At 37.8% G+C, this 10,603-nt stretch overlaps 1 long non-coding RNA gene across 1 annotated transcript in view; it reads left to right on the top strand.

Annotated features, from left to right (window-relative positions):
* The window catches only part of LOC121306161, a 57,357-nt gene extending 55,198 nt beyond the window's left edge, over positions 1–2,159 (top strand). Inside the window, exon 4 of the long non-coding RNA XR_005948163.1 lies at positions 1,931–2,159. This is a non-coding gene — a long non-coding RNA (uncharacterized LOC121306161). The remainder of the gene's footprint in view (positions 1–1,930) is intronic.
* The last annotated feature ends 8,444 nt before the right edge of the window (positions 2,160–10,603 follow it).

Raw genomic sequence — 10,603 nt, forward strand, 5'->3', positions numbered from 1 at the left:
GTCATGCTCGTGAGAGATTTACTCAATCCCTCTCTGCGGCTACAAACCTGACCCTCTCAAGCTGCTCTCCCAAACGTTCATGCGCATCGCCACTTCACATGTAAATAACCACACATGGAAACTCCCCAATGACTGTGAACATCCATTCTGTAGAACTTAAAAAAATAATGGGGGGAATTTACAAAGCCTTTTTATTTAAAAAAAGTGAGCACTTTTACAAAACAAGAAATAAACAGTCCTTAAGAGCCCTTGAATTGTTTATTTGTGCTACTGACACGTGGAGTAAAAGGTCACATGCGAATACCCCCCAAAGTGTATAATATGCATATTATTGTCTGTTTTTCTTTCTGAGGTATATATAACCTTCTGTTAATTTTATTGTTATGAAGAACACCAAGTGTGGAGAAGATGTCAGCAACCTTCTGTGGAGCTGAACATGTGAAAAACAAATACTAAACGTGCACTCAATGACATTGTAGGCTATTTGGAGAAACTAATTACATTGTCTCTCTGTGTGGTTATGTGTAACCAGTGTGATGTACCGGTAGTTGTTTTGTAAAGTATCAAAAGGGGGAGCCTGGACCTAGATGCAACTCCAATAAGCAATAAAGTCAGGGGTTAACTTGAATTTGTAACTGCAATTCCTACTATTTTGATTAGTATAACTAACAGAACAGGAGCAGGTGCTGCATGTAGGAAGAACCTCAGGAAATGAGAATAGGAGAGGTGCTTGTGACTAAGGAAGACGTACAGGGTTTTCCCTAGGCTCGTGGAAAGACGCCCTAATGAAGGTGAGACCGTATGGATCAGCCTCCAAGGCTGGGAAACAACTGTTGCTTCCTCCAAGGGGAACCTAGAGGGCAGAGAATAGGACAAAGGATGAGAGTTTTGGTCAGGGAGTTTGTTGGGAAGGGAGCAACATAGTACAGTAGAAAGGGAGGAGGAAACGAAAAAACTCAAGACTGAGAACAAGCGCACGAATAGGGCGATTGGCAAATATTATTGGTGGGACAGAATGGGGAGGAGCCCTAGCTCTTGCACCCTGAACCACGTACAAGGTTACAATAAGATTCAACAAGGTTGTCTTTGTCCCTAAAACAAAGGGACAAGCCATCATGCATGAGTTGTGACATCACTCAGGAAATTTGACACACATCTACAACGTTACAATTGTGATTATGCTTATAGACTACCTTAACATAAAGGAAATAGAAATCTTTTTTACTGTGTTTTCTCCTATGGGAGGCCCTAATGCCATTTTCCCCAGCTGCCCAATCTTAACAGAACAGATCCAATGAAGAAATTGGGGCACAGAAAATGTTGATGATTGTCATACTCTGCAGAGTGAAAGACACGTATTTTTAATTTAATAACTTCAAAAACCTTGGAAAATGTAACAATAAAGACTGTTCCTTGAAGTTATAGATCCAAACCTTTTTTTTCCTGCTTTCATTGGAGACAAAAAGGTTCTGACATAGCAAGTGGTTTGGTGTCAAGGACAGACAACTGTAGGTATAAGACACAGGTACCAAGCTACAAAAGACACACAATCAATATATTTAAGGTTTATGTGCATTAAAAAATTGGAGGACATTCTTTTGTAATCTATTAGATTGTTTAATAGAAAATATATTATGAGCAAGGTATGAAAACACACTACTGAACAGAATTGCTCCCTTACAATTTAAAGCTAAAAGCAATAGGGATTTTTCCATTTCACTGTCCAGTCTAGAAAATGGTAATTTGTCAGTGGTCGTTACTGGTTATAAGCTTCTGTAAAGGGAATCACAGCAAGGGCATTTAGAGTACTAACCATTCATTTGACTAACCATTCACTTGACACGTCACTTGAAGTCCTTGGCCTATTCTGGGTTAGCAAGTTAAGACTAATTGTGGCCTCTAATTTATCTTTTGTTTTGTCTCTTTTCAGGTGGTTCACTTCATATGAAAAGCATCTCAAGAAACTTGTGTAGCCAATTCTTTCTTTGGTCTGTAGACTAAAGCAACAAGCATTTTATAAACTATGGATTTTGGATTAGAAAACTATTTTGTATGTTACAACTTTGTTCTGTTCGAACTAGTGCAAACCTATTGGGTTTATTTGGTAATAAAGCAAAATATATTCAAACAAAATGTAATAAAATACTGACTATTTATGTAATTACATCCTAAAACTTTTATAATAAATGATTTTGAAAATAATATTTGCATTTGTTTTTGTTTGTGTCTATTTTAGATTCGTATTAGCTTTAGTCAACTAAAAGGTAAAATATTGATAACATTTTAGTTTATTGATCTGCAAAAAACAATCAATGCCTCTATAAATATGTTATAAATTATGTTATAAACAACATTAGTCAGTTATTCATAATAAAAACATGCTATAACACTCCAGGGAGGGAAGGAGGGAGATGAGGGAGAGAATTATCCAGTTTGTTTCAAAATAGCTGGGCCACTGCAGGAAATGTTGTATGATGTTGCACATTTTGGTTCCATCGTTAACCAAAGCCTTGGGTTTTCACTTATCAGTAAAGAATAATACCCAATTCACAAAACTCAATGTGTGAGTATCATGTTTCGAAACGTAAAGAATAAGTGAATGCTGATCACTCGATTTCAACGTGATATTTACACTCTCAGTAGAATGTCAAGTGCAGTAATTACTAATACTTTCTAATGAGCGCATGACTTATAATATGTTTTTGAGTAGCATCCTGGTAATAAAGCAAAAAAAAATATGAAAGGTTTGATGTGCTTATATCAAAATGTGTATACAGCTTTTAGTCAGCTAGGGTTTTAAAAACTGCATTCAGCAAATGACGAAGAGACCCTAATTCATTAAATTATTCCTGTTGTTGGATTCCATCAGGAAATATGTTGAATAATTCCAGCTAAATAAAAGGAGAATCTTGAGAACAATAAGTTTGGGAGATGATTTAATCAGCAGTTGAGATGCAATGCCATGTTTTCAAGGGCATCCTGGAGACAACAGTAGAGAGCATTCAGAAATGTGGTTCCAAAGCGTCTGGTATAAGCCAAATGGAAGCAATCATCTACCTTCATCACGACACGGACAGAAGCACTCAATGGGTTAATAACTACTGTGAAGAAAAGTGTCTGATGCCCACAGGTAGTATGTTGCCTCAGGCAAATATTTTCATTGATCTGCATTCTTGTTGGACATAGATGTTTACTCCTTTATCAAGAGTTCCCTCTGGTAAAGACCTGAAACATGTTCAAGAATGTACAAACTGCTCATAGATACTTTAACTTTAAGGTTAACAGATTTTAGATCTCATTGGATTTTTTTTTTTTTTTTGTATGTAGTGTTGCTGATGGAAAAGGAAAGGCAAGTTATGTCAGATTGAAAATGTATGCATTGTTTATACGTATTTGTAACTTTGTAAACGTTTGTGTTTGTTTGTAATATATAAAACCTTATATATAGATAGTTATATATATATTATATATAGATATATATATATATATATATAAATTTTTTAAAAAATTCAAAAAAGCTATATATCGCGCTGTATAGCGCTTCACATACAAAATTAAATTAAATAAAAAATACATCAAAACAGTTGTCTGATGCCATATGCTGAGATTTGCCTTACAATTTAAATCCAAACTAATTCAAATAATGAAATTGCACATCGCAACTTTTAAAGTATTTTTTAAAACTTCAGATATACATATTAAATAGTAAAGAAAGGTAAAAATGCATGCACCAATCAACAGCTACACTGACATCTGTGTCATCCAATGGAAGCACAGAAAGTCTTTTTGCTCTTGTTTGATTGGGTGATTCAGATGGCTGTCCAACCCCTCACTCCCCCCCCCCCCCCCCCCCCCCAAAAAAAAAAACTTGAGGAGGACTGATACCAGATGTCTGATGCCTGAGGACTGACTTGAGGACTGACTCGAGGAGGGGTGAGCTCTGATGTCTGAGGACTGACTCGAGGAGGAGTGAGCTCTGATGCCTGAGGACTGACTCGAGGAGGGGTGAGCTCTGATGTCTGAGGACTGACTCGAGGAGAGGGTGAGCTCTGACTCGAGGAGGGGTGAGCTCTGATGTCTGAGGACTGACTCGAGGAGGGGTGAGCTCTGATGTCTGAGGACTGACTCGAGGAGGGGTGAGCTCTGATGTCTGAGGACTGACTCGAGGAGGGGTGAGCTCTGATGCCTGAGGACTGACTCGAGGAGGGGTGAGCTCTGATGTCTGAGGACTGACTCGAGGAGGGGTGAGCTCTGATGTCTGAGGACTGACTCGAGGAGGGGTGAGCTCTGATGCCTGAGGACTGACTTGAGGAGGGGTGAGCTCTGATGTCTGAGGACTGACTCGAAGAGGGGTGAGCTCTGATGTCTGACGATTGACTCGAGGAGGGGTGAGCTCTGATGCCTGAGGACTGACTTGAGGAGGGGTGAGCTCTGATGTCTGAGGACTGACTCGAGGAGGGGTGAGCTCTGATGCCTGAGGACTGACTCGAGGAGGGGTGAGCTCTAATGTCTGGCGATTGACTCGAGGAGGGGTAACTATTGATTCGAGGAGGAGTGAGGTCTGATGACTTTATAAAAATCACTATAAAAATAATGTTCTTGATTACCCTTGTACCTTTTTTTTTTTTTTATTTTGTTTTCACTGCAGGTACCATAAACTAAGCAATACAGGTTGTTTACGTTATTTTGACAAAATGTATTTGGAGTGTGTCACACTACATGAAGTGGTTCAAAACCAGGACTTTTTAAAATATTTTGAGAAAAATGTCAGGGCACCGGGACGACTGATGTAAGACCAGGATGTCTGGTCACCCTATCTATGATCAGTAGAGCAGCTCATGTTGCAGCTGTACTAGGTCCTCCATTTTCTACCATTGCTTGTAAGTTATTGGTTTCACTAGCTTTATGGCTTGTTAAATAGATTTAGTGATGTCTGACATATGTAAGACAAGAGTTGCAAAGTGATGGCAAGTGATCGAAGCCATTGCAGAGTCCTGCTATCATTGCATTCTTCACCAATCAGGTATCCAATCCTTAGTTGCCAGGTTTTAAGCTCTGGGAAAGGTCAAGGTAACAGATTTGCATGGCAGTTAATCTCATCTAAAACCATTTATGAACAACTGAGGAAATACTGCGGCTTTCCATGTACCTGCAAGTCAATTCAAACTGGTGACATCACCCGGTATTGTCTTTATCAGTCTAGTCCATCTTTACAAGGAAAATGATTTGGACTAAAAAAAAAGGTTGGTCATGAATAGGAAAAAAAAAATCTGATATTTTAACTTGTATATTAACAATGAAGCAATATAACAGAGTTATAGAGCGGTGAGCATCTGTGTATATGGGGTTTTATCAACACTAGCAGTGGGTAAACCCTTTCACTTCTTGTGTCTATATTCCTTCATAAACAGATGTTAGGCATCCTATAACCCTAAATGACTGTATATTGATCTGGCAGGAAGTGAAACATAGGACCAGGCTGAGCACCCAGCCAACATTATGGGGGTCTCAAGGATCTTATTCCATGTGTTGTTTAGTGTCTATCTCTCCCTTAGTTCAATGAATAATAAGTATTATTCATATTTCTTTTACATCCGTTTATTTTGCAACTCACAGGCAAAAAACAATTGACAAAATCTACACATATAAGATGCCAGGAAGCTATGTATGTTGTAGCAATGCTAATAATGATGCACATTAAAAGAGTTTTGTACTTACAGACCCAATGCCTTTGGCTTTGAGACCAATGGCAACAATACCACATCTATGCTCAGTTTAAACACGAGGATGGCTCTGTAAACCAACTTCTGTACAAGTAGTTACTGAAGTGCTAATGTTCCCCTTTAACAGTGAATACTGAGGTTCAGTATTATAATGACATGCAGGGAGTGATCATGCCATTGCCCCCCCTGTCATTTGCTTTAGTACAACGTATTACCTCATGAATAATCCCAAAAAATGAAGATTGTAATGAGCAACTAGTCAGAAACACAATCTTTATTTATGTATTGTACTTTATAATTGCACAGGGTAAGATGTACCGGGATTTTGGCAAATACTTCACGGTGATCATTTTAATTGTCATGATTTCTAATGCCCTCAGCTGAATGGAGTTCTGTGCAGTGAATATAATGGTCCAGTTTATTTTCTCCACAACAGAGGGGAAGTCTCTAGCACATATCTTTGTTCTTTCCAGTTCTAAGTTTTATTTATGGCACTACTACAATTAAGATAAATAAAAACTACCAAATAATAAATGTGTTTTATTTTTTTTCACTCATTGATACATTTGTCTCACTTTTGTTTTTAACTTTATTATATCCTACATTTCCCCTCCCCTGTATAACATACAACTAATACCTATATACAAATAAAAAAAATAAATAAAATAAAAAAAAATAAATAAATAAAACATTGTTTTTGTTAGTTGGTATCCTTTAAAATATATTTGCATCAAAATTGTAATGTAGTCATCGGGTATGGCTTAATATTAAAGGCATGTTAACCAATGCTTTTAAACACCTTATTATCTTATTCACTTTATCACTTGCCCCCCTTTTATTGGCCTCATTATCTTCCATTTTTCACTTGATTTTATGTCACGTTAAATCGCAATACATGAACATTTCAAAATCAACGCTATAGAAAACCTACCTTTGCAGTATGTCACATGGTCTGCTTGCGGATAGACAAGTGGATTGAGTTTGAACTACAACACACACATTGATTGGTTACCAGCAAGCAGTAGCAACAATTTAGAATCTGCAGATGTCTGCATAATCCACACTGGGGTGTAAAATACAAACAAAGTACTGGAAGATATTCAACAGAAAGAAGAACACAAATCTATATATACTGTCTTGACTGTGGACACCTGTTAGTAGTCAATGCCTACCACTAACTATAACTATGACCACAAGTTTTGCATCATCTAGAATTTTAGGGTGGAGACATAAAAAATACAGGCATGAACTTAATTTAGATCTTTTATTTAACATCATGTAACCAAAGAAAATACAAAATACAGTATTTCATGATCACGATTTGGAGATGTCACAGCCCAGGAAGCAGAAACATAAATTAAAAAGTCAGTATTCCCCACTAGAATTGAATAATTGATGTATTATTTTCACTGATGCAAAGGCTTATACAACTGATCCAGTGCTCTTCTAAGAACTTTCACTGAGAAAAGTAAAGATTTTGAAAATATACAACGAGACCTGCTGCATGATGCAGAAGTCGTCAAGATTGTAGCACAGTTCTGCATTTGCTCTGCAGAGACGCGTACTGAAAGCATCTAATGTACTGATTAACATAGAACATGAACTGCAACAGGGAAAAAGCTAATTCTTGATGCAGGTAGGCAGAAAATGTGCATTTCACATATTAAAAAAAATATAGAGAAATATTTGAAAGGTATAGCCACTCTGAAAAACTGAAAGCATCAGGGAAAATCTGCATACAAAATGAATTGTACACTGATATGACGTGTTAGGAGGATAAATTCCCTAGCTCAGGCGTGCATATGTGTAACACAAGCTAGATCAGTCAAAGTGTCTTTGTGTTAGTGAGTGCCAGTGTGATCTCATGAACACCTGCTGTCGATCAATAAAACAGGATTACTAATATAAAGACACTGGCAACAAGAACTGAAAACCGTCTTCCGAACTCCAACCAAAACAAGGCAGACTAATCAAAACATTTTACAATACTAAACACTTATTACAAACACTATAAAAAGACAAGGGGATCGTAGAAAAAAAGCTATGAAAATGTTATTTGAAGCTACGTAGTCTTCAATGAAACTATATGTTAATACAGTACTGCCTTTTGAAAGTTTTTCTCAACTGTCAGAGTGTTCCATTGGCATGTGAAAACACAGCCTTGACCCCTCCTTCCAGCAATGCCAGCCTGCTAGTATCGCATGTAAGGCATCTTAAAACATCTCCACTGGTAAGTTCAAATCAGAGATCAGCTGGATTTCTGAGAAGCACAACCAGGAATGTTTAAGTCTAATTACAGTAAAGAGTTTCTTGTAATCCGATTTCTTTTTGAGTTTCCAATTACAGTTAGAAATTACTTTTTTTTTTAAAAGTAATCAGATTGCCTTTCATGGACAAAAATAACATTTTTTTTTTTTTTTTTGGAAATCTTGCAGAGGCATCTGAAGTACACCTTTAGCATCTGATTCATTTTTCTACCCAGAATAAAAACTAAGATACAGGCCAGTAAAACTAATTGTACTCAAGTGCTCAAGTACTCAGCCTGTAGTATGTGTGTTTAATTATTATACTTATTATTATTATTGGCAAAAATAACATGAAATAACTAGTAATTAGTAATCACGTTTGTGTGTTGTGGTGTTTTATTAGTAAGTTTTTTAAATGTCTTTTCATCTGCCATTTCTCTCTGTATCCTTATTTTTAATTTTTCTATTTTAATTTTCCTTCTTATACAATCAAGACGGTCGTCACAGCAGCGGTTAGTGCATGTGAATGTTAGTTTCATTGAAGTTAATATTTTGTGTATAATATGTAGTCATTATAGAATTATCGAAGTGCAAATGTTTCTGATCCCAGATTGAATGTATGATGAGATTGTCTTTTAGAGTGATGTTGTTTTTAGGGATGTGAAATGACTGCTGTCTGTTTCCTGCCAGGACAGTCTTGTAAAAGAGGCTTCAGTCTCAATGTTTTTTTTTTCCTGGTTAAAGAATGAATAAATAAAATAAATAAATAAATAAACCATAAGAAAGTAATCACTTTGTGGAGCCATAATCAGTAGTGTTTTAAGTAATATTAAAATCCCTGAAACAACCCAACACTGTCTTTTCTCAGCCACTTTACCTCACTCTATAATATATTCCTCATCCTCCTCTGCCTGTATGAAGCTGGTGAACTTGCAGACTGTGTCTGTATCACATGCCCTGCAGCTCCAGCATTCAGAGGTCGTCTCTAATCCTGGGAGGGAGGATCCTCCTCAACTCCTTCCAGCTGGTGCCTCACCCGGCCTCACCTTCACATTTATAATTGGCAGCTTAGTTTATTCATCTGATCTGGCATCTATTCATTTAGTAAGAATGGTCCAGATTTGATGTCTAATAAAAGCATCTTGTCTTATTCATGGTTCCAATGCTTCTTTGACCACTGGGAGCTTTTGTTTAATGGAAGAATAGAAAGAAATATCAAAAGTAATCTTTAAAAAGAAATGTATTTTGGCCTCATTATTATTATTATGATGTTGTGTTTTTTTTTTTTTTCCATGAGTAATGCCTTCACTGCTTCTGTGGAGTTAGTTCCAGGGCGTTTCTGATTATTGCCTCAGTTCATCTTCAGCCAGTCACTTGGAAAAGCAATAACCAAAGGGAAGTGGCAGGTAATAAGAGCAAAGACAAGAGATGCCTTGGAAGACGTTCCACACAAGTATTAGAGTCAAGACCACAGTAACACTTGATCCCTCTTCCTTCCTCTCTCTAGATATTTTATTAAACCTTTGATTTACAGCTATGAATTAAGTTAGTTCACCACCACATGATCCATTATAGATTGCAGCCTGTCTTAAAAAGGGTGTTAATAGTTCCTTGAACAGGATATAGTTCACAAACTACTGGGTAACCCGCTGACACTGCAAATCTGTTGCCTTGCCAAGTGGCTTAACTCCCAGGCACAGAGAGGCTTCTGCACAGTGCTCTGAAGAGAACTTCAAGTCCTTTATGCTGCACACAAAACGAAATCAGTAACACTGGCTGTAAAAAGAATTTCTGGGACATCTAGAGGCAAAAGTGATAAGAGACTTTAAAAAAAAATACACAGAGGAAGTCCTGACAAACTACTTTGGGAGTTTCACTGCTGGCACTCAGTGTTTTCTTATCTCCATTTAAATATGTCAGGGGGAAGTGAGATGCCTTAAGACATGGTATAGCAGTTGCGGGTGCCTTACAGTTCTCTGCCCTCTAACCACAGCAGAAAACTTAGTTATTTGCTTACATTTGGTTGCTGGCTTTTCCAGTGATCCACGTATCTTATTCTGACAGGCTGGTGAGTGGATAGAGGCCCAGAGACAGTCTGCAGTTCAAAAAAGTAACAATTTTATTATAAATAAACACAAAAACAATGTGCACAAGTGCAAAATAACAGATACTCAAACACAAATAAAGCGAAAACAAAAACTCACAAAAATAAAGTTTCCAGGCTGGGCAATGCCTTCACTGGATTTATCAAAATTCAGAAATCACAAAACAACCACAAACACAAACCTGCTTCCTCAGCTCCTTCCTCCCAAATGAGAAGCAGAAGCCTCCTTTTATGTCAGGTGGCTCGGCGCTGATTGATCATTAATTAAACTAATCAACCCCAGCCACCTGAACACAATGAACCCGACAGGTAGGGGAATTTAACCCCATCCCTGCCAATTTCTAAAGGGCAGACCTGTGCTCTGCCACACACCTCCTCCCCCCATGTACAACGTACACCGGCCGCAATCGGCCAACTCCCCCCTTTCCCCCCCCCCCCCAAGAGTCCAATTATGTCCCTTGGGTGGGCTGTTTTGGTGGGTGGTGGTGGGCGGGGTTGATGTCGGAGCCCCCAAGCTTTGGTTGAGGGGG

This window comes from Polyodon spathula, chromosome 2 (genome assembly GCF_017654505.1).
Source record: "Polyodon spathula isolate WHYD16114869_AA chromosome 2, ASM1765450v1, whole genome shotgun sequence".
Taxonomy (NCBI): domain Eukaryota; kingdom Metazoa; phylum Chordata; class Actinopteri; order Acipenseriformes; family Polyodontidae; genus Polyodon; species Polyodon spathula.